The sequence below is a fragment of the Antechinus flavipes genome, chromosome 3 (assembly GCF_016432865.1).
Source record: "Antechinus flavipes isolate AdamAnt ecotype Samford, QLD, Australia chromosome 3, AdamAnt_v2, whole genome shotgun sequence".
NCBI lineage: Eukaryota > Metazoa > Chordata > Mammalia > Dasyuromorphia > Dasyuridae > Antechinus > Antechinus flavipes.
Window position 1 is genome coordinate 106678047 of NC_067400.1, and position 22528 is coordinate 106700574.

A 22528-nucleotide genomic window follows, 5' to 3' on the forward strand; every position below is an offset into this window, starting at 1 on the left:
CAGCATCAATTTGTGTAAATCTTTCCAGGCCTTTCAAAAATCAGTTTGGTCATCATTTTTTATAGAAAAATAATATTGCGACTTCCGGCCAAGATGGCGGAGAGGAAATACACTTCTGTGTAATCTCCGTGTTTTTCTCTCACTATTCATTTCATTTCATGCCTCTGAATTAATGCTCGACTGAAAAAAAACCATACAATTACTTACCAAGAGAAACCATCCTTGAGACTCGTCAAGAAAGGTCTGTTTTTGCGCGAGGGCGGGGACAGTATTTGGAAGCAGTCTGCGGGCAGCAGCTGCAACCAGAGCACAGATAGCAGCTCAGAACCGGGTGGAGCGGAGAGGGGGTAGGACGCGATCGCAGCCGTCTCTGCGGCGAGAGCTTTGCTATAGGAGCAAGTCAGCAGCCCAGCAGAGAAGCTAAAAACACCGGAGGTGAAGAATACAATCCCAAACAGCTGGAGTTTCTCGGGACCTGGCCACCCCTCCCCCACAGTGTCTTAGCCCGCTCGGATCTCAGAGCGCTCGGATCTCAGTGCGCAGGCGCCATAGCACAGTAGGACCCGTGCCTCACGAATACCCTGCCCCTCCCCCAAAGAAAGCAGCCTCCATTCAAGGGGTTTTTTTTTCCTTCTGTTTCTTTGATAGTTTGTCTTTGATAAATAGACAGAATGAGCAAGAAACTGAAAAAGAATTTAACCCTGGACAGCTTTTATACAGATAAAGAGCAGACTCCAAACCCTGAGGAGACTAAAAACAAACAGTCCCCAGGTGAATCCCCGAAGGAGGAGACCTTATGTCCCTCAGCACAGATGAATCTCATGGAGGAAATTAAAAAGGCTCTCACAAGTGAGCTACAAGAAAAATGGGAAAAGGAGAGGGAGGCTCTGCAAAAGGAGAGGGAGGCTTGGCAAAAGAGCCTGGAGAAGTCAGTTAAAGAGAGAGTGGATAAAGAAACCAAATCCTTGAAAAATAGGATTAGTGAACTGGAAACAGAAAACAGCTCTCTAAAAAACAAAATTGGCGAAATGGAAAAAAATTCCACAGAACAAAAGAACTCAATTGGACAATTAGAGAAAGATCTTTAAAAAGTGAGTGAAGAAAATACCTCACTGAAAATCAGGGTCGAACAATTGGAATTGAATGACTCGAGGAGACAAGAAGAATCAGTCAAGCAAATCCAAAAAAATCAAACAATGGAAAAGGATGTGAAATACCTTCTGGGGAAGACAACAGACCTGGAAAACAGATCCAGGAGAGACAACCTGAGAATCATCGGACTTCCAGAAAAGTATGATGAAAAAAAAAGCCTGAACACTATCTTCCAGGAAATTATCAAAGAGAACTGCCCAGAAGTCATAGAAACAGAAGGTAAAATAGACATTGAAAGAATTCATCGATCCCCTACTGAAAGGGATCCTAAAATCAAAACACCAAGGAATATAGTGGCCAAATGCCAGAACCCTCAGGCAAAGGAAAAAATACTGCAAGCGGCTAGAAAAACCCAATTCAAGTATCAAGGAGCCACAATAAGGATCACCCAGGATCTGGCAGCATCCACATTAAAGGATCGAAGGGCCTGGAATATGATATTCCGAAAGGCTAAGGAACTTGGTATGCAACCAAAAATAACTTACCCAGCGAGATTGAGCATCTTTTTCCAGGGAAGAAGATGGACATTCAACGAAATAAGCGAATTTCATCTATTTCTGATGAAAAAGCCAGAACTTAACAAAAAATTTGATCTACAAGCACAGAACTCAAGAGAAATCTAAAAAGGTAAAGATTAATCTTGGGAACTATATTTCGGCTGTAAAGATGTATAAAGAATACATGTATACCTTGTTCTAGAAACTAGTTGTGGAAAGGACATTGTACTAGAAAAAAGGGAAAGTGGGGGTACTACATTTCATGAAGAGGCAAAGAAAACCTAGTATATCTGAGAGAAAGAATGGAGAGGAATGAAAATAGTGAGTATTTTACCGCTTTCAGAATTGGCATTAAGAGAAGAATTTTAGACATATTCAATCTATGGTGAAACTTCTCCCACCTCATTGAAAAGTGAGAAGGGAAAAGTGAAAAAGGAAGGAATAAGCTAAGTGGAAGGGAATACGGTAACTGGGAGGGAAAGGGGCAAGTTGGGGGGGGGGGAACTCTAAGGGGGGGGAGGGATACTGAAAAAGGGAGGGCTGTGAGAAGCAAGGGGAGCTCACAAGCTTAATACTGGGAAGGGGGGTAAGGGAGGGGGTAAGGGAGTAAGAAGGAGAAAAGCATAAACCGGGGTTAACAAGATGGCAAGTAATACAGAATTGGTCATTTTAACCATAAATGTGAACGGGGTAAACTCCTCTATAAAGAGGAAGCGGTTAGCAGAATGGATTAAAAGCCAGAATCCTACAATATGTTGTATACAGGAAACACACCTGAAGCGGGGTGATACATGCAGGTTAAAGGTAAAAGGTTGGAGCAAAATCTACTATGCTTCAGGTGAAGCCAAAAAAGCAGGGGTAGCCATCCTGATCTCAGATCAAGCTAAAGCAAAAATTGATCTAATCAAAAGAGATAAGGAAGGGCACTATATCTTGCTAAAGGGTAGAATGAATAATGAAGAAGTATCTATATTAAATATATATGCACCAAGTAGTGTAGCATCTAAATTCCTAAAAGAGAAATTAAGAGAGCTGCAAGAAGAAATAGACAGTAAAACTATAATAGTGGGAGATCTCAACCTTGCACTCTCAGAATTAGATAAATCAAACCACAAAATAAATAAGAAAGAAGTCAAAGAGATAAATAGAATACTAGAAAAATTAGATATGATAGATCTCTAGAGAAAATGTAATGGGGACAGAAAGGAGTACACCTTCTTTTCAGCAGTTCATGGAACTTATACAAAAATTGATCATATATTAGGACATAAAAACCTCAAACTCAAATGCAGTAAGGCAGAAATAGTGAATGCATCCTTTTCAGACCATGATGCATTGAAAATTACATTCAATAAAAAGCCACAGGAAAGTAGACCAAAAAATAATTGGAAACTAAATAATCTCATACTAAAGAATGATTGGGTGAAACAGCAAATTATAGACATAATTAATAACTTCATCCAAGAAAATGATAATAATGAGACATCATACCAAAATGTATGGGATGCAGCCAAAGCGGTAATAAGGGGAAATCTCATATCTCTAGAGGCCTATTTGTATAAAATAGAGAAAGAGAAGGTCAATGAATTGGGCTTGCAACTAAAAATGCTAGAAAAGGAACAAATTAAAAACCCCCAATCAAACACTAAACTTGAAATTCAAAAAATAAAAGGAGAGATCAATAAAATTGAAAGTAAAAAAACTATTGAATTGATTAATAAAACTAAGAGTTGGTTCTATGAAAAAACCAACAAAATAGACAAACCCTTAGTAAATCTGATTAAAAAAAGGAAAGAGGAAAATCAAATTGTTAGTCTTAAAAATGAAAAGGGAGAACTCACCACTAACGAAGAGGAAATTAGAGCAATAATTAGGAGTTACTTTGCCCAACTTTACGCCAATAAATTCGACAACTTAAATGAAATAGAAGAATACCTCCAAAAATATAGCTTACCTAAACTAACAGAGGAAGAAGTAAATATCCTAAACACTCCTATCTCAGAAAAAGAAATAGAACAAACTATCAATCAACTCCCTAAGAAAAAACCCCAGGACCAGATGGATTTACATCTGAATTCTATCAAACATTTAAAGATCAATTAACTCCAATGCTAAATAAACTATTTGAAGAAGTAGGGATTGAAGGAGTCCTACCAAACTCCTTTTATGACACAGATATGGTACTGATACCTAAACCAGGTAGGCTGAAAACAGAGAAAGAAAATTATAGACCAATCTCCCTAATGAATATTGATGCTAAAATCTTAAATAAAATATTAGCAAAAAGATTACAGAAAATCATCCCCAGGATAATACACTATGACCAAGTAGGATTTATACCAGGAATGCAGGGCTGGTTCAATATTAGGAAAACTATTAACATAATTGACTATATCAACAACCAACCAAACAAAAACCATATGATCATTTCAATAGATGCAGAAAAAGCATTTGATAAAATCCAACAGCCATTCCTAATAAAAACACTTGAGAGCATAGGAATAAAAGGACTTTTCCTTAAAATAGTTAGGAGCATATATTTTAAACCTTCAGTAAGCATCATATGCAATGGGGAAAAACTGGAACCTTTCCCGGTAAGATCTGGAGTGAAGCAAGGTTGCCCACTATCACCATTATTATTCAATATTGTATTAGAAACACTGGCCTCTGCAATAAGAGTCGAGAAAGAGATTAAAGGAATTAGAGTAGGCAATGAGGAAACCAAACTATCACTCTTTGCAGATGATATGATGGTATACCTAGAAAACCCCAGAGATTCTACTAAAAAGCTATTAGAAATAATTCATAATTTTAGCAAAGTAGCAGGATACAAAATAAATCCCCATAAATCCTCAGCATTCTTATACACCACCAACAAAATCCAAGAGCAAGAGATACAAAGAGAAATTCCATTCAAAATAACTGTTGATAGCATAAAATATTTGGGAATCTACCTACCAAAGGAAAGTCAGGAATTATATGAGCAAAATTACAAAAAAGTTTTCACACAAATAAAGTCAGACTTAAATAATTGGAAAAATATTAAGTGCTCTTGGATAGGCCGAGCAAATATAATAAAGATGACAATACTCCCTAAACTAATCTATTTATTTAGTGCTATACCAATCAGACTTCCAAGAAAATATTTTAATGATTTAGAAAAAATAACAACAAAATTCATATGGAACAATAAAAAGTCGAGAATCTCAAGGGAATTAATGAAAAAAAAATCAAATGAAGGTGGTCTAGCTGTACCTGATCTAAAATTATATTATAAAGCAGCAGTCACCAAAACCATCTGGTATTGGCTTAGAAATAGATTAGTTGATCAGTGGAAAAGGTTAGGTTCACAAGACAGAATAGTCAACTATAGCAATCTAGTGTTTGACAAACCCAAAGATTCTAAATTTTGGGATAAGATTTCATTATTTGATAAAAACTGCTGGGATAACTGGAAATTAGTATGGCAGAAATTAGGCAAGGACCCACACTTAACACCACATACCAAGATAAGATCAAAATGGGTCCATGACCTAGGCATAAAGAACGAGATTATAAATAAATTAGAGGAACATAGGATAGTTTATCTCTCAGACTTGTGGAGGAGAAAGAAATTTGTGACCAAAGATGAACTAGAGACCATTACCAATCACAAAATAGAAAATTTTGATTATATCAAATTAAAAAGCCTTTGTACAAACAGAACGAATGCAAACAAGATTAGTAGGGAAGTAACTAACTGGGAAAACATCTTTACAATTAAAGGTTCTGATAAAGGCCTCATTTCCAAAATATATAGAGAACTGACTCAAATTTATAAAAAATCAAGCCATTCTCCAATTGATAAATGGTCAAAGGATATGAACAGACAATTTTCAGATGAAGAAAGTGAAACTATTACCACTCACATGAAAGAGTGTTCCAAATCACTATTGATCAGAGAAATGCAAATTAAGACAACTCTGAGATATCACTACACTCCTGTCAGATTGGCTAAGATGACAGGAAAAAACAATGATGAATGTTGGAGGGGATGCGGGAAAACGGGGACATTGATGCATTGTTGGTGGAGTTGTGAACGAATCCAGCCATTCTGGAGAGCGATCTGGAATTATGCCCAAAAAGTTATCAAACTGTGCATACCCTTTGATCCAACAGTGTTTCTATTGGGCTTATACCCCAAAGAGATACTAAAAAAGGGAAGGGGACCTGTATGTGCCAAAATGTTTGTAGCAGCCCTGTTTGTAGTGGCTAGAAACTGGAAAATGAATGGATGCCCATCAATTGGAGAATGGCTGGGTAAATTGTGGTATATGAATGTTATGGAATATTATTGCTCTGTAAGGAATGACCAGCAGGATGAATACAGAGAGGCTTGGAGAGACCTACATGGACTGATGCTAAGTGAGATGAGCAGAACCAGGAGATCATTATACACTTCGACAACGATATTGTATGAGGATGTATTCTGATGGAAGTGGATTTCTCTGACAAAGAGACTTAACTGAGTTTCATTGGAGAAATGATGGACAGAAACAGCTACACCCAAAGAAGGAATACTGGGAAATGAATGTGAACTATTTGCATTTTTGATTTTCTTCCCGAGTTATTTTTACCTTCTGAATCCAATTCTCCCTGTGCAACAAGAGAACTGTTTGGTTCTGCAAATATGTATTGTATCTAGGATATACTGCAACATGTTTAGCATATATAGGACTGCTTGCCATCCTGGGGGGGGGGAGGAGGGAGGGAGGGGAAAAAACGAAACATAAGTGATTGCAAGGGATAATGTCGTGTAGAAATTATCCTGGCATGGATTCTGTCAATGCGAAGTTATTATTAAATAAAATAAAATTTATTATAAAAACAAAAAAAAAAAAAGAAAAAGAAAAATAATATTGCATTACTTTCTTATACCACAGCTTGTTCAGCCATTGCCCAATTTATGGACATCTACTCATCTTCTACTATATTCCACACATACAAAAAGCTGCTACAAACATTTTTGCACATGTAGGTTTTTCCCCTTCTTTAAGATTTCTTTGGGACATAGACCTGGTTGTGGCAGGTCTCTATTCAATTTATCTCTAAAGTTCTCTAGGTTTCCTAGAATTCTATCAACATCCCTAGTTTCTTTCTTGTTTATTTTGTGATCTGTCTGATTCTGAGAAGGGGAGATTGAGGTCCTCCACTAATGAAATTTTGATGACTGTTTCTTCTTGTAACTGACTTAATATATTCTCTAGGAATTTGTGTGCTCTACTACTTGGTGTATATATATTTAGTATCCTTACTACTTCTTTTTTATGGTATCCTTTATCAAGATGTACTTTCCCTTCTTTATTTCTTTTAATTAAATCTTCTTTACTTGTAGTTTATCTGAGATCAGAAATGCTACCCCTGTTTTTTTTTTTTTACTTCAACTAAAGCATAATAAATTATGTTCCAGCCTTTTACCTTTACTCTGTTTGTATCATTATGTGTCAAATGTATTTCTTGTAAACAACATATTGTAGGATTCTATTTTTTAATCCACTGTACTATTCACTTCCCTTTTATAAGAGTTCACCCCATTCACATTCACAGTTATGATTAGTAGCTCTGTTTTTCTTCACATTTTCTCTTCTTTATATACTTGTGTTCTTTCTTTCCACCCTACTCTTAGTAGTGTTCTTTTTTTTTTTTTGCCCACTCCATCTACTAGCTTATCTCTTATTATCCCTCCCCACTTCTCTTAGTAGTGTTTTTTTTTAATACATCTGTCCATAACCTACGTTCTATACCCCTTCCCTTTTTTTTTACATTTTCCCCTAATTTTTCTGCACTCCCTTCTATCCAGCTCCTTCATTTTCTTTCTTCTTTCTTCTCCTAATTCTTTATAGGGTTAGATAAATTTCTATGCTCAACTTAATGATTAAGTTCTTTCTGCTCAAAGTCAAAACTGAAGAGATCAACCTTCAGATAATGGTCATCCCCCTCACTTTTTCCCTCAGTTGTAATAATTTTTTTTTGCCTCTTCATGTGATCTAATTTGTCTCATTGTACCCACCCTTTCCTCTTCGTCCAGTACAAGCCTTTTTCTATCCATCTCTTAATGACTTTCTTTGATATCATCACATCAGAGTTCATTCATAATCACATCTTTCTTGTGATCTACCCCTCTGCCTTTCCAAGTACCAGTTAGAGTTTTCAAAAGTTGCAGATATTATTCTCCCGGTTTACCTTTCTATGCTTCCCTTGAGTCCTATTTTTCTAATGAGGTATTTCATAACTTTTTTTCTTTCTTTTAAATTTGATTGATTCTTCATGTCTCAGAGTATTTAGTTTCCATTTGCTCCATCCTATTGTTTAATGTAAGATTTTCCTCAGTTAACTTTTGTGTCTCTTTTCCCAGTAGGCTAATTCTACTTTCAAGGGTGTTTTCTTTGGTGTATTTTTTTTGCATTTGGCCAATTTTACTTTTTAAGGAATTGCCTTCTTTTTCCAACTGTTGACTCTTTCTTGCATACCTCTCATTTCTTTTCTTATATTTCTTTTACCTATTTTATTTGCCTTTTAAAGTCTTTCATGTGTACTTCCAAGAAGCCTCTTTGGGTTTGAGACCAATTCATATCAGTCTTTGAGATGTCCTCTGTGGACATTTTCTCCCCATCTGAGTTGATGTTTGGGGCTTTCTTGTCACCATAGAAGCTTTCTATAGTCAAGGTTCTTTTCTGTTTCTTGCTCATTTTCTTTGCTTTTGTTATTTCCTCTTTGTGAAGTCAGGGTTAGCTCCCTATTGAATTCAGGATCAGCCAGAGTCAGGATCGTGAAGTCCTTGGTCTTTAGGAGAGAAGTAAAGGAGATGGATGAAACTGCCATAAGCTCTCTACCTACTGACCTCCCTTCTCCTCATTCTTTCCAAAGTGACTCTGGCTTGTCTTACCCCCTAATCCATCCTACAATTATCTGAATACACCAAAAGATCGAGCCAGCACAGAATAGTGAGAAGGGCCATTTTACCAAGCATATGCTAATAGAGTCTTGTCCAATTGGTAATTAGTCTTAAATTCTTCGTTGTCTGATTCCAGTGCACCTATTCAGAGTTTCAGCCCTTTATACTTTTTTTTTTTAATTTTAATATATAAGGAAGCTCTGTTCCTGGGGCAAAAGGAGTGCTGTCCCAAACTTCCTTGCAACTCTGAGCCTTGACTTTGAGCAGAGGGGCCCACTTGTGTGTTTACAGGGTACAACTTTGAAAATTGTTTTCAGGATACAGACTGGTTTCCCAGGGTTTGCCTTCTGACCTGGGACTAGAGGATGTCATTAAGATCCTTTCACGGACTTTCAAAGTCTGTCTGAGCTAGGTTGAACACCCTTCTCACCCCAGTGAGAATGACTTTTCTTGAAGTTTTTCCATAGTCTATATTAAACTGGGGATTTAATTCTGTTAGGATTCTTACAAGGTGCTAAGTCTAGCTTAATATTGATTTAATCCTACAACAAATAATGGTTTCCTAGTGACATAATGATTGGTGTATACTTAGTGTGGGATTTATAAGGAGGAGCTGTCAGGGTCAGAAGAGAAGTGCACTAGAAGCTTTCTGAGGCTGAGACAGATTCATTCCATCTTCTACCTTTGTGCTGACTGGAGGCTGAAGTTGGTAGAGGCAAAGGACTAGCAACAAAAGTTCTAGGAACCAAGGAGAGAGATATGTCTCTAAGAAAGCTAACTGGGTCCAAGGAAGGAGACAAGTCTTTGAAGGAGACATAAAGGGATTTGGACTTTAATCCCTGGCTGCACTTGTGATTACTGAACTGAAACTAAGGCTGCCTCCAGAAGCCCCCCAAGAAACCTGCTCCCAGAGGACAACATATTTTAGAGAAGAATATTACCTTTTGGCACCCAATGTGCATCCCTCTTCAGGAGCCAAAATGTAATGTTCTTCTCTAAACTATAATGTTCTCTGAAAGCAGGTTTCTTGGGGGACTTCTGGGAGCAGCCTTCACTTGGGGTTTGGTTAGTTTTTTTTCTTAGAGGCCTTCTGTAGTCTTGGTTCCGAGAGCTTAATCTGCCTTCTCTGGCTTGTGAAAATCTTCAACTGAATCCTGGCTGAGGCTCCGAGTGCTTCTAGTGGGCTTGTCCTTTCTGGTCCTGACAGCTCCTCCTTATATATCCCACATTGAGTATACACCAATCATTCTATCACTAGGAAACCATTATTTGTTGTAGGATTAAGTGAATGCTAAACTAGATTTAACCACTGTCTCCTCAATTCCACTTACTTAGCACCTTGTAATAATCCTAACATAATTCCATCAAATTCTGTTCAGAGACTTGGTTTCATGTGGTTTTCAAAGGAAAACTGAAGACTTGAGCATCTTCCTGACTTCACTTTGCTATCTTGGCTCTACTACAAGTTTTGTTTTGTTCTACTTTGTTTTGTTTGTTGTTCATTGATGTGGAAGTAAAGCATTTGTGGTTGATTGCAACTGATAGCAAGGAAAATCAAGACACAGAATCAGAAGAAAATAGTATCAAAAGAGCTACAATCAAAGTCTTCTCATATATTATCTGTTTTCAGTCCTGATATTTCTCATCTGTAAAATGCTTTCCATGGCCATTCAATTTTCTCCAGAGGCATATTATATCTAACTTATAAAATTATAGTCATTGCTTTATCAAATTTTTAAAGTTAGATATGATACACTCGTGGAGAAAATTGAATGGCCATGAAAAGCATTATTTTCAGCTGTATATGGTACTTTTACAAAAACTGACCACACATCAAAGCACAAAAATTCACAAACAAATAGAAAAGCAGAAATATTAAATACATTTTCTAGACCATAATGTAACAAAAATTTTCTTCAATATGGGTCTCTGGAAGTATAGATTTAAAAAAAAAAGTGAAATTAAATAACTGAATCCTAAAGAATGAGTAGGTAAAAGAATAAATCGTATTAATTAAAAATTATGAAAACAATAAGAAAGCATACCAAAATTTGTGGGACCCAGCCAAAGCGGTACTTAAAAGGCAATTTTGCATCAATAAAAGAAATATTAGATTGATTATTTGAATATGCAACCAATAGAAAGCAATGTATTTTATAAAATTATCCAATTAAAAATCTTAAATTAAATGGAAATTCTGAAAATTTAAGGACACATTAATAAAATTGAAAGTTAAAAAAAGAATATAAATAGGATCCAGTTTAATGAAAAAAATGATAAAATAGAAAAGCCATTTTTAAATTTAATTTTAGAAAGAAGACCAAATTACTAGCTTCGACAAAAAAAGTGTAAATGTTCTACCAATGTAGATATATTAAAGCAATTAATTATTATGAGTTTTATTTTTGCCCAATAATATGCCAGGAAATGGACAATTTAAATGAAACAGATAAATATTTAAAGTACATAAATAGCTCAGATGACAGAAGAAATAAAATATTTAAATATCTATACCCTATAAAAAGAAATTGATTGAACAATCAATGTGCTCCCTAAGGAAAAAAAATTCTAAACTAAATGGATTCACAAGTGAATTCTATCAAATACTTAAGGAACAAGAAATTCCCATACTAAATAAAATATTTTTTTTAAATGTGTAAGTAAAAAGTCCTACAAAATTCCTTTATGAGACAATATTGTATTAATATCTAACCAGGGATAGTAAAAAAAAAAAAGGGGGGGGGGATATTAAGTACCCTAATGAATAATCTTGCAAGAATTTTAAATAAAATACTAGCAAAGACATTACATTAATGTGTTACAAGGATCATACAATAAAATCAGGTGAGCTATGTATCAGGAATGAGAGGCTAGTGAAATATTAAGAAAATTATAGGTATAATTGATGACATCAACAAGAAAACCAATGGAAATCATATAATTATCTCAATATACAGAAAAATGTTTTTCACAAAATGCAATACCCTTTCCTATTAAAAACACTTTCCTTAAAAGGATAAGTAATATTTATCTAAAGCCATTAGCAGCCATTCTCTATAAAGAGGATAAGATAGAAGCCTTCCTAATACAATCAGTGGTAAAACAAGAATAACCATTATCACATCTATAATTTAATATTTTACTAGAAATGCAAACTACAGCAATAAGATAATGCAAAGTAATTGATTAAATAATAATAGACAAAGAGAAAATCATTGTTTGCAGATGATAGAATCAACTAAAAAAAACTAGTTTAAAAGTGAATAAATTTAGCAAAGTTGCAGGATATAAAAATATCACAATGCATTATCAGCATTTTTACATATCATCAACAAAACACAATATGAAGAGATAGAAAGAGAAATTTCATTTAAAAATAACTGTAGACAACAGAAGGTGCTTGGGCGTTTTGCCAAGTCAAACCCAGAGATTAGATGAATACAATTACAAAATACTATCCACAAAAATAAAGGTAGATCAAACTATTAATGAAGGTAAATGTTTATGGATTTATGGGTATGGGTTTATGGCTCAGATAATATAATGAAATGACCATTCAACCTAAATTAATTTACTTATTCAGTGCTACATCAGTCAAACTACAAATTAATTACTTTGTTTAATTTGAAAGAAATAATAACAAAATTTATCTGGAAGAACAAAAGGTCATGAATATCAAAGAAAATCAATGAGAGAAAAAAAAATATTAGGGAAGAAGACTTAGCCTTACCAAATTTGAAAAGATAGTACAAGGCAATAACAATAAAAATAAAATCTGATATATCCTAAGAAATAAGTTAGGTACAAAATACACATTAGCAAATGACCATAATAGCCAATGTCTGATAAACACAAAAACCTAAACTTATGGGATGAGAAAACATCATTCTACAAAAATTTCAGAAAAAATATGAAAAGTAGTTTTTTTTTTTTCCCTAATAAAGGCCTCATTTCCCAAATATATAAGAACCATTTACAATAAACAAATAGTCAAAGGATATGAACAGGCAGTTTTCAGAAAACTAAAAGCTATCAACATCAACACAGGAAAATGATCTGAATCACTATTATTTTGAGAAATGGAAAATAAAATACTTCTGAGATAAACCTTATATCTGTCAGATTGGATAACATGACAGAAAAGGAAAATGATAAATGCTGGAAGGAATATGGAAAAATAAGTACACTAATGCACTGTTGGTAGAGATGTGAATGAGTCCAAACATTCTGGAAAACAAATTTTAACTTTTCATAATGTGTCATAGTACTCTGCATATCTTTTTACTCGACTATGGCATGACTAGCTCTGTAGCACAAGGAATGAAGAAAAGGGAAAAGAACTTATATATACAAAACTAATTAAAGCAATTTGGTTATTGTGTTGGCAAGGAATTAAAATTAACAAGATTCCCATTGACTAGGGAATGGCTGAACAAGTTATGATATAAGGTTTTAATAAAATATTATTATGCTATTAGAAATGATAAACATAATAGCTTGAGAAAAATCTGGGAAGACTTAGATTAACTGATGCAAAGTAAAGTGAATAGAATCAATGGAACATTGTACAAAGTAATAGCCATATTGTAACAATAATTAACTATGAAAGATTTAGCTATTCTGATAAATACAATAATCCAAAAAAATTCCAAAGGATGAAAAGTGATGGCCAAATTCAGAGAGAGATATGATGAACTCTGAGCATAAACTGAAGCATACTTTCTCCCCTCCATTTTAATTTTGTTTTTGCTTTTGTTTTAGAATGTTTTATTTAGTTTTCTGTAATATAATATATAAATGTCATTTGAATCATTTCACACATAAAAGTGACATCATATTCTTTGGGGGATGATGGAAAAAAGGGGAAAAGTTGAAACATTTTTAAAATAAATTAAAAATTAATAAACAAAAGAGAAAATTGCATAAATGTATTATATATATATACCATATTGTAACATTGGTTTTCATATATTAGAAATATTTGTGAAAAGCAGTTCTTTACCATTAAGAATGTGCTCCAATTGCTGAATAATCAGTTAATATACAAATGATCAGATCTATTGTTTGCAAAGCAATTAATTTTCTTATGATAGTGTTATGTACTGTTTGCTCATGCATCTATATAATGCTTTTCATTGTCTTAAGAAACTGGCAATACATTTCACTTAGTTATCACTTTCAAAAATAAATTCCTTATTACACTAAAAAGTCACTTCTATTTTAGTAAATTTTATTTTCCACTTATTCCAAATAAATAAAAATGAATTTTAAAATTTCTTAATGAACATTTTATGTTTGCATTTGTAATTCATCATTTTGCTTCTGGGAATGTGAGAATAAAATATCATATTTAAAGCGAAAGGGTTCTTAGATATTTCCTCACTTAATTTCTGCATTTATAGGTGAACAAATGGAAACCCAAAGATGTTAAAGTAGTATGGAGTTGAAAAGAGAAATAAATTTACGTGTCATTGGAAAACAATGGCATTGTTTTACAGGAAATATAAATTTGTCCATTCAATTGATGTGGCACTAGTAATTCTTTATATTCATTTAACTAATGGGAATACCTGGTGATTTTTTTCCATTCATTTATGGAAAACATGTAATGATTCTTTTTAGGAATGGGTCTGAAAAAATAAAGTATTATTTTATTCAGTTTATAAGCAGGTGGCTTCAGGCTACCCAGTTATAAAATAAATGATATGTAACAAATGTATACATCATAAACCTATTTATTAGTTTCCTTGTTTGGGGATCTTGTAGCAAGGAAAACCCATACAAACTCTATGACTGGAATTATAATACCAAACAATAAAAGTTATTCTTGTGTTATTTATCCTAGCATTTACCACATTCTTAAAATTCCATTTCCTTACTTGATCCTTCATTACTCTTCTCCCCTCATTTGTACATGCACATGCAATCACCTATGCACAAATATACATATACACTAAATACATGCATACAAAGATTCAGGAAAAATTAATAATCATCTAATTATAATTCATCTAATAATAATTCACCTAGTTAGATGCTAATAGAAGACAGAATATATAGCTAAAAGAGTATATAGATCAGTCACCTACTGAGTTACAGGGAAAGTAGAAATCCTAGTGCCAGTCCACCTTCAGTCTCATTTAGTTTATCAGAATGCAAAAGATTAGCAATAGATCACACACACACACACACACACACACATATTAATAAGAATGCTGAGTATGATGCCAAAAAAACCTGGATTTATTTAAATTTGGCTCTGATATATTACTTATATGAATTTGGATAAGTTATTGACTAAACTGAGACATAGATTTCTAAAGAATAAAGTGAAGACAATTATATTTGGACTTCTTGTAAAGTAGAATGATAAGAATCCTTCTTCATAATCTACCATACTGCAGAGTTTCAAGTTTGTTTTAGGGAGAAAAGAGAATAAATTTGAATAATAGGGATGCTGAATAAAGAAGCTGTTAACAGATAATGAAGAGCTAATATGTGTGTGACTTATGAGATAAGAAGACAGATGTTATAATGTGGAAAGGGTAGTAGAGCACATACAGATAGCAACTGATTATATGTTGATAAACTAAAGTTCTTAAAGTAGACAGAGAAAGGGAACTGAAGATATTCCTTATATGTAACCTACTGTTTTGGGACATGCACATCATTGATCTTTTATTCTTTCAGTAGCTCCTAGAATTCCAAATTTAGATTGTACTATTTCATTATGAGGTTCATTTTAAGAAACATAGTTTTAAAATAATGGAGAGGAGGATCTTGTACAAATGTAAAAATTTATATAACATTTTATGAAACTAAAATTGAAATTTTATTCTTTCAATTTTTTCATAAGCTCCTCTCCACCAAAACTATTATGTTATAAGTGTAGTGAATTCTCAATGAGGAAATGCTGATAATCAAGTATTCTTCAATTTCTAGATTTAGAGAGTTACTTGAACTTTGAATTTCAAAGTTAAATGAGTAATAGTGTAATAGAAGATAATAGAAGCATGATATTTCCAAGGTCAGACCTCAACCCTAATCTTCCTGAGCTTAAGTTAAGCTCTCTTATCTGTTTTGCCACCAACTTATAAAAATATACATACATACATACATGAATGCATACATATATGTGTATGTATAGTAAATTCATGGTTATCTTTTTCTATCAATCTATATATTGAAATTCAAGGTATCCAAAAATTTTAGTTCAATTTTTAGCAATTAAATTACTTATTTTTTAAACTTTAAAGTACATTAAAACTTTTGATGCACTTTGTATTTTAAAATATGTACATATACATGTACATGTATATACCATACAGACCCTATAGTATATACCATATAACAATAAAGACAACATAAACATATGTGAAATAAATATATGCTGCATACCCTGATCTTCCTGAATCTAAGTTTGGCTCTCTTATTTATTCTCTCACTAATTTATGTGCACATCTATAAACACATACATGCATATATACATATGAACATGTGTATATAAATATATGCATATGTACTTTATGTGTTATAGGAAATACAGATATAGTTATCTCTTTCTATCAAGGTGTCTAAAATTCTTAGGTTTAAGTAATTAAACTAATTTTTAAAGTTTAAATTATCCTAAGACTTCTGAAACACCTTGTATTTTAACATGTGTATGTACAAACATGTGTGTGTGTATATAAAGACAACAGCATATGAGACATACACATATGATGTGCATTGGAAGTTCCTGTAATGAATGTATGTTCTTAGAATAATTTTCCTTACTCCATCATAGGAGTGATCGAATGATCAATAGAGTTGTTTGGTGTGATGAATTATTGTCCTTTGGGGAAGAATACTGCAACTTCTTTCAAGTAGAATTAAAGGACATCCAATCTTGGAAAAATATCTAGATATAAGAATTATTAAATAAGAGCTTGCAACGTATAAGCTACTAACTGGAGAGATACAAATAATGCAAATTACAAAGTCCCTGTCCTAAAAAGAAGAAACTTTTGGGTATGGAGTAGAGAAAATCTGACAACAAGAAGGTAAAGTTTAGTGAGTATGATGAAATGGGAATGAAGTGAGTGTGACTAAAGCCCTTTGGGAAATGCTGGTCTCTGCTGGGGACTCACAAATCAAGAGGAATGACCAAATGCAGATGTATCTTGAATGAACAGCACCCACTAGCAAGGAGTAGATAAGTTTTTTTGTTTGTTTGTTTTGTCTTGTTTTGTTTTTTACTGAATTAACAAAAGGCAGTTTACTTAACCATAACAGAAGAATATTCAACAATAATTAAGGTAACTACAATTTGATAGAGCTGAATAAAGGGCCCTTTTCTTAGTAGATGAGAAATAGGATGCTAACTTTTTAAAGATCCTAATTCTGTCCCTTTTACTGAATATCAGGGTGTGGGGGAAGCCCCTGGAACAAAGCATTATGTTACTTTCTGAGAAAGATGAGAACTCTACTGCAGTGACTTTATATGTGCCAGATGTAGTGGACCCAAAAATGCTCTTGTAGTGACATCTAAGTTGAAAATCATAACTCTTCATTTAGCTTCTTTATAATCGTAATGGTATCCACTGCATTTGGTCCTTCTTTATGTTAAATGAGGATGCTTAGTATCCTTTCTAGTTCTGTCTATAAGTCTATATGAAGTTGTAGGATGAATGTGACCTCAGTAGTAAAATGCAGATCTACTTACAATCCACATCAGAGAAAGAAAATGCTGACAAAGCCATCAGAGGTACCAAAAGGGGAAAAAAATGAAAATGGGAAAAAAAAAAACCTGACTCTGTAGAATGTGACCACAGGCAGTGGCTTCAGGTCTAAGATATTGATTGCACTGTGGTTATTGTTAGGGAGGATGAGACAAATATTATAAATGAGATGACAGTGTTCTAAAATTAGGGATTTTACAATTTGTTTATTGACTGGAGGTATGAGAGTTTTCTAGTGATTGCCACTGGGCTAATCAATGAGTTTATTTTCCAGTGTACTATGCAGAAACTCTTAGTCAAAGAAATATGATAAACCCCAATGAGGAAATCTGAATTTTCAATACTATAGTATTATTTTGCAAAAGAGTTTCAGATCTTCATATCCAGTGAATTAACATGTGGTCATGCTTATTTAAAAAGAGAGTCTTATTCCACTTAATAGCTCATACATTTAGGTAGCCAAGCTAAAATAACTTTGTACACAGAATTCTGATTAAAATACTTAAATCATTTCTGCTTCAACACACTTGATAACTAGTTTTGCAATTTAGTGTCTGTCTTGGTAATGTTCCCAGCAGGTTATTAACAATTAATTAGCAATACTTCTCAAAAGCTATCAGTGCTTGCCTACTAATTGCAGGGTAGGAAAATGGAATTTCCCTTTGTAAATAAATTGCAATCATGATAATTTGTTTTAGATAAGTCACTATATATTTTGCTTATTTTTGCTATAACAGAGTTATGACCAGGAGGCATAAATAGTAGTTATGAGTTTTGAATAGAGCTATTTAAGTGTTATGTGATAGATATTAGATATAATCATTTTTCTTTCAACCACACCTTCTTATTTTTCCCATCTTACATTTTTTTCTGCAGCAATATGACTTTTCACTTAGTTCCTGATTTGTTAAGTGAAGCTTTGTAGGAGTCCAGTGTAGATTAGCAATTTTAAGTGCAGAGTGAGTCTCAAAATACAAACTACTATTGAAAACATTGATATTGTTAAAGAAGCGTGTTCTGTCAACTTTGCAGGAAGTATAATGTACAGCATTCTTATGGTTCTGCTCACTACATTTTACATCAATTCATGTAAAATCATCCAATATTTTTAAAAATCATTCTATCACCTTTATAGCTTAATAACATTCCATCACAATTATATACAACAGCTTATTCAGCCATTTCCCAATTGAAGGATATTCCCTCAATCTCTTAGCTACCACAAAAAAAGATCTATTATATTTCTTTTGTACAAATAGGTACTTTTTTGATCACATTGGGATATAGCAGTAATATTGCTGAATCAAAGAGTATGCAGAGTTTTATAGCGTCCTGTGCAAAGTTCCAAACTGTTCTTCAGAATGGGCGAATCAGTTCACAACTCTACAAATAATACATGCATACCAGTTTTCTGATATCTCCTCCAATATTTATCATTTTTCTTTATTATAATGCTAGCCAATCTTCTGGTGGTACCTCACAGTAGTTTTATTTGAATATTTTTAGAAATATGTTTTCATATGGTTATAGATAACTATGATTTCTTTGTCTGAAAACTGCCTGTTCATATCTTTAAGCCATTTATAAAATGAGGAATGATTTGTATTCTTACAAATTTGATTCAATTTTCTATATATTTGAGAAATAAGGCCTTTATCAGGGATATTTGTTGAAAAATTTTCCCATTTTCTGCTTTTCTTATAATTTTGGTTGCATTGGCTTGATTTTAAAACAAATGATTATTTCTCTCCTATTAATAGTCAATTTATTGAATTAGGGTTAATATCTTTCTTTTAATAATTAGGATTAATAATATTTCCTCATTAAGAAGCTGGTCTCTGTGGGTTATTCAGTCAGCCTTTGAAGAATACTATTGAAAAATGAAATTTATCAAATCCTCTGGGTATATGTTTCTCAAAGTTGTATTGAACTTCATTCAACTAGAAGATTTTATAAATGGAACAGAGTCTAGATGAGTTCTTCCCTTCAGGAATTATTTTCTGTTTTGGGGACCTTTCATTAGAATTTAGGGTGTCCTAACCTGTGAAGGGAAAACCAGCCAGAGTAGTCTGTGTAGAGAAAGATTCTTTTGCCCAGAATCCTGGCGGTGTTTGAGGAGGAGTTGAAAACTTTTTGCTCACCTCTTCATTAATGTGCCTAACCCCTGACTGTTAACCATTTATAGTTGATTTCTACCCTTAAGTACATACCTTTTCAAAGGCTTCTAAAGCATTCAAAATTCTCAAAGGGAAATCTTTGTGTTTTGAGAGGGCTAGTAAGCTTATTTGATTGATTATTTGATGATGATAAATTGATTATTAATTTTCAAGAAATTATTTCTATTAAAATTTTTATTCATCATAGTTTGTACAAAAATGTTTTAATTTTATATACTCAAAATTATCCATTTTGTATTTCATAATTACTCTCTCTCTTTTGTTTGTTCACAAATTTTTCCCTCATACAAAGGAATAACAGGTAAACTATTCCATGTTCTCCTACTTTGCTTATGCTATCACTCTTTAAGGGTAAATCAGGTATCCATTTTGATTGTGTCTTGGTATACGTTGTGAGATATTGGTTTTTACCTAGATTATGCTATAGTGTTTTCTAGTTTTCCCAGCTATTATGTCAAATAATGAGTTATTGTCCTGAAGGCTTGGATATTTAAGTTTATCATGTACTAGATAACTATAATCATTAATTATAATGTATTGTGTGCCTGATACATTACACTAATCCACCATTGTATTTCTCAGCCAAATAGTTTTGATAATTGCCACTTTATTGTATAGTTTGAATTTGGAAAAGGGTAAACCACCTTCATTCACATGCTTATTTATCAATTCTCCTAATAGTCTTGGACTTTTGTTCTTCCAGATAAATTTTGTTATTATTTGTTTAAGCTCCATACTTTTTTTGGTAGTTTGCTCAGTATTGCATGGAATAAATAGATTAACATAGGTAAAATTATTTTTTTATATATTGGCTCAGTTTAAATTTAAACTTATTTTTCTTTTCACATTGCTATAACTGGCACTTCGATTATAATAGTGAATAATATATAATGAGTATCTTTATTTCATCCTAGACCTTTTTGAGAAGGCTTCTACTTTATCCCTATTACAAATAATACTTGCTGATGGTTTTAGATAAATATTATTTATCATTTTAAGATAAACTCCATGTATTCCTTGGCTCTCTAGAATTTTTAATAGAAATGGATGTTGTATTTTTCCAAAGGCATTTTTGCTTCTATTGAGATAATCATATGATGTATGTTAGGTTTGTTGCTGATATAGTCAAATATGGTGATTGTATTCCTAACATTTCCTAACATGTGGATATATTATATCACATCTTGCATTTCTGTTAAATGATTATACATTTGAACTGTGCCCAGAAGTGGATATAAATAGTGAAATTATTGAATAGTTTTCCCTCAGTAATTCCACTTTTCTCCACCCTATAACTGTTCCCCATATATATAAATATGGATTTGCCAGTGTCTAATCAAACATCTTGGACTAACACAGGGATGCCCTAACAACCTCTATCTAGGGTTGTCAGATCTAATGGCAATCATGATAATAATATGGCAGAGGTAGTGATTAAGGCATCTTTTTGATCATGGAAGATGCGATGTCTTCATTACCTATTTTTCTTTTATGGCTAAGTAAATCTCCTTTTGTTAGTTATTTTTGTAAATTCTCTTCCACTTTTTCATAACAACAAGCCTAGACTATCAGAGAACTGGACTGAGTTAGGCACAGTCAAAAATAATGATCTAAGACATTGTCTTCTACCAAAGTCCAACTATCAAACATCAGTATTCTCTCCATGAAGCAATAAACCCACAGCCCTGCCAAATTATCCTTATATTCATTATAAATGGTGTTTCTTCCATGTCTGTCCTTTTCACTAGTAATCTGTTTTCAGTACTCATTTCCTTCTAAAAAACTGCATTTTCAGGGTGGATCCAAGATGGTGGAGAGCAGATATGACTTTCTGTGACCTCCTCTAGTCCTTTCTCAAAACAACAGCAGATTAAGCCTCTAAACTGGTTTTGGAGTCACAGAACCCACAAATGTTTGAAGTACAACACATTTCCAGAAGAACATACCTTGGAAGAACTTCACAACAGGTCTGCTTCAAACAGGCAGGGGGACAATCTACCAAACCCAAACAGCACAGAGAGACAGGGACAGGGAGCTGGAATGGGAAGTCAGAGTGTTTCAGCTTCCATACACTTGGGAATCTTCTATGAGTTTTTTAGGCTACTCTGTCATGATTGCAAGTGGGTGATCCAGCAGATTTGCTATAAAAGGCAAATTGTAAATCACTGAGCCACAGAAGAAAGTGGGATGTAGCTGTGATTATCCAGCACCAGAAGTCAATCAGCAGATTTGCCCCAGGGCAAATTAAAGTGGCTGTCACTCATTAGGGTTGACAACAGACCTCTAACCTTAAAAAATGAGCAAAAAACAAAAAGAACTCTCAATATAGACAGTTTTTATGGATAGATAGAACAGACCTCAAATCCTGAGGTTCCTAAAGGCAAATTAATTCCAGATGAAGCCCCAAAGGGAGATATGAGCTGGTCCCCATTTCACAAGACCTCCTTGGAAGATTTCATAAAGGTTCTTAAAAGAGAGATAGAAGAAAAATAGGGAAAGGAAATGGGATCTTTATAAGAAGGAATGGGAAAAACATATTACTACCCACAAAGTATATTTTATAAAATAGAAAAAGCATATAACTTCTTACAAAATAAATATGAAAAAGATATCAATTCATTGAAAAATAGAATTTGTGAAAAAATGCAATGAACAAAACAATTCAATTGGCCAAATACAAAAGGAACTAAAAAAAAAAAGTAATTGAAGAAAATAATGCAATAAAAATTAGATTTGAGCAAATGGAAGTGAATGACTCAATAAAACTTCAAGAATCAGTCAAACAAAAGCAAAAAAAAAAAATTAAAAGAAAAGAAAATATGAAATACCTCCTAGGAAAAACAAATGCCCTGGTTAATATATTTAGGAGAGACAATCTAAGGATTATTCTTGAAAGACATGGAAAAAAAAAAAGAACCTAGACATTATCTTGCAGGAAATCATAAAGGAAAAGTGCCCTGATATCCTAGAATCAAAAGATAAAATAGCCATTGAAAGAATTCACTGGTCACCTTCTGAAAGAGACCCCAAAATGAAAACTCCAAGGAA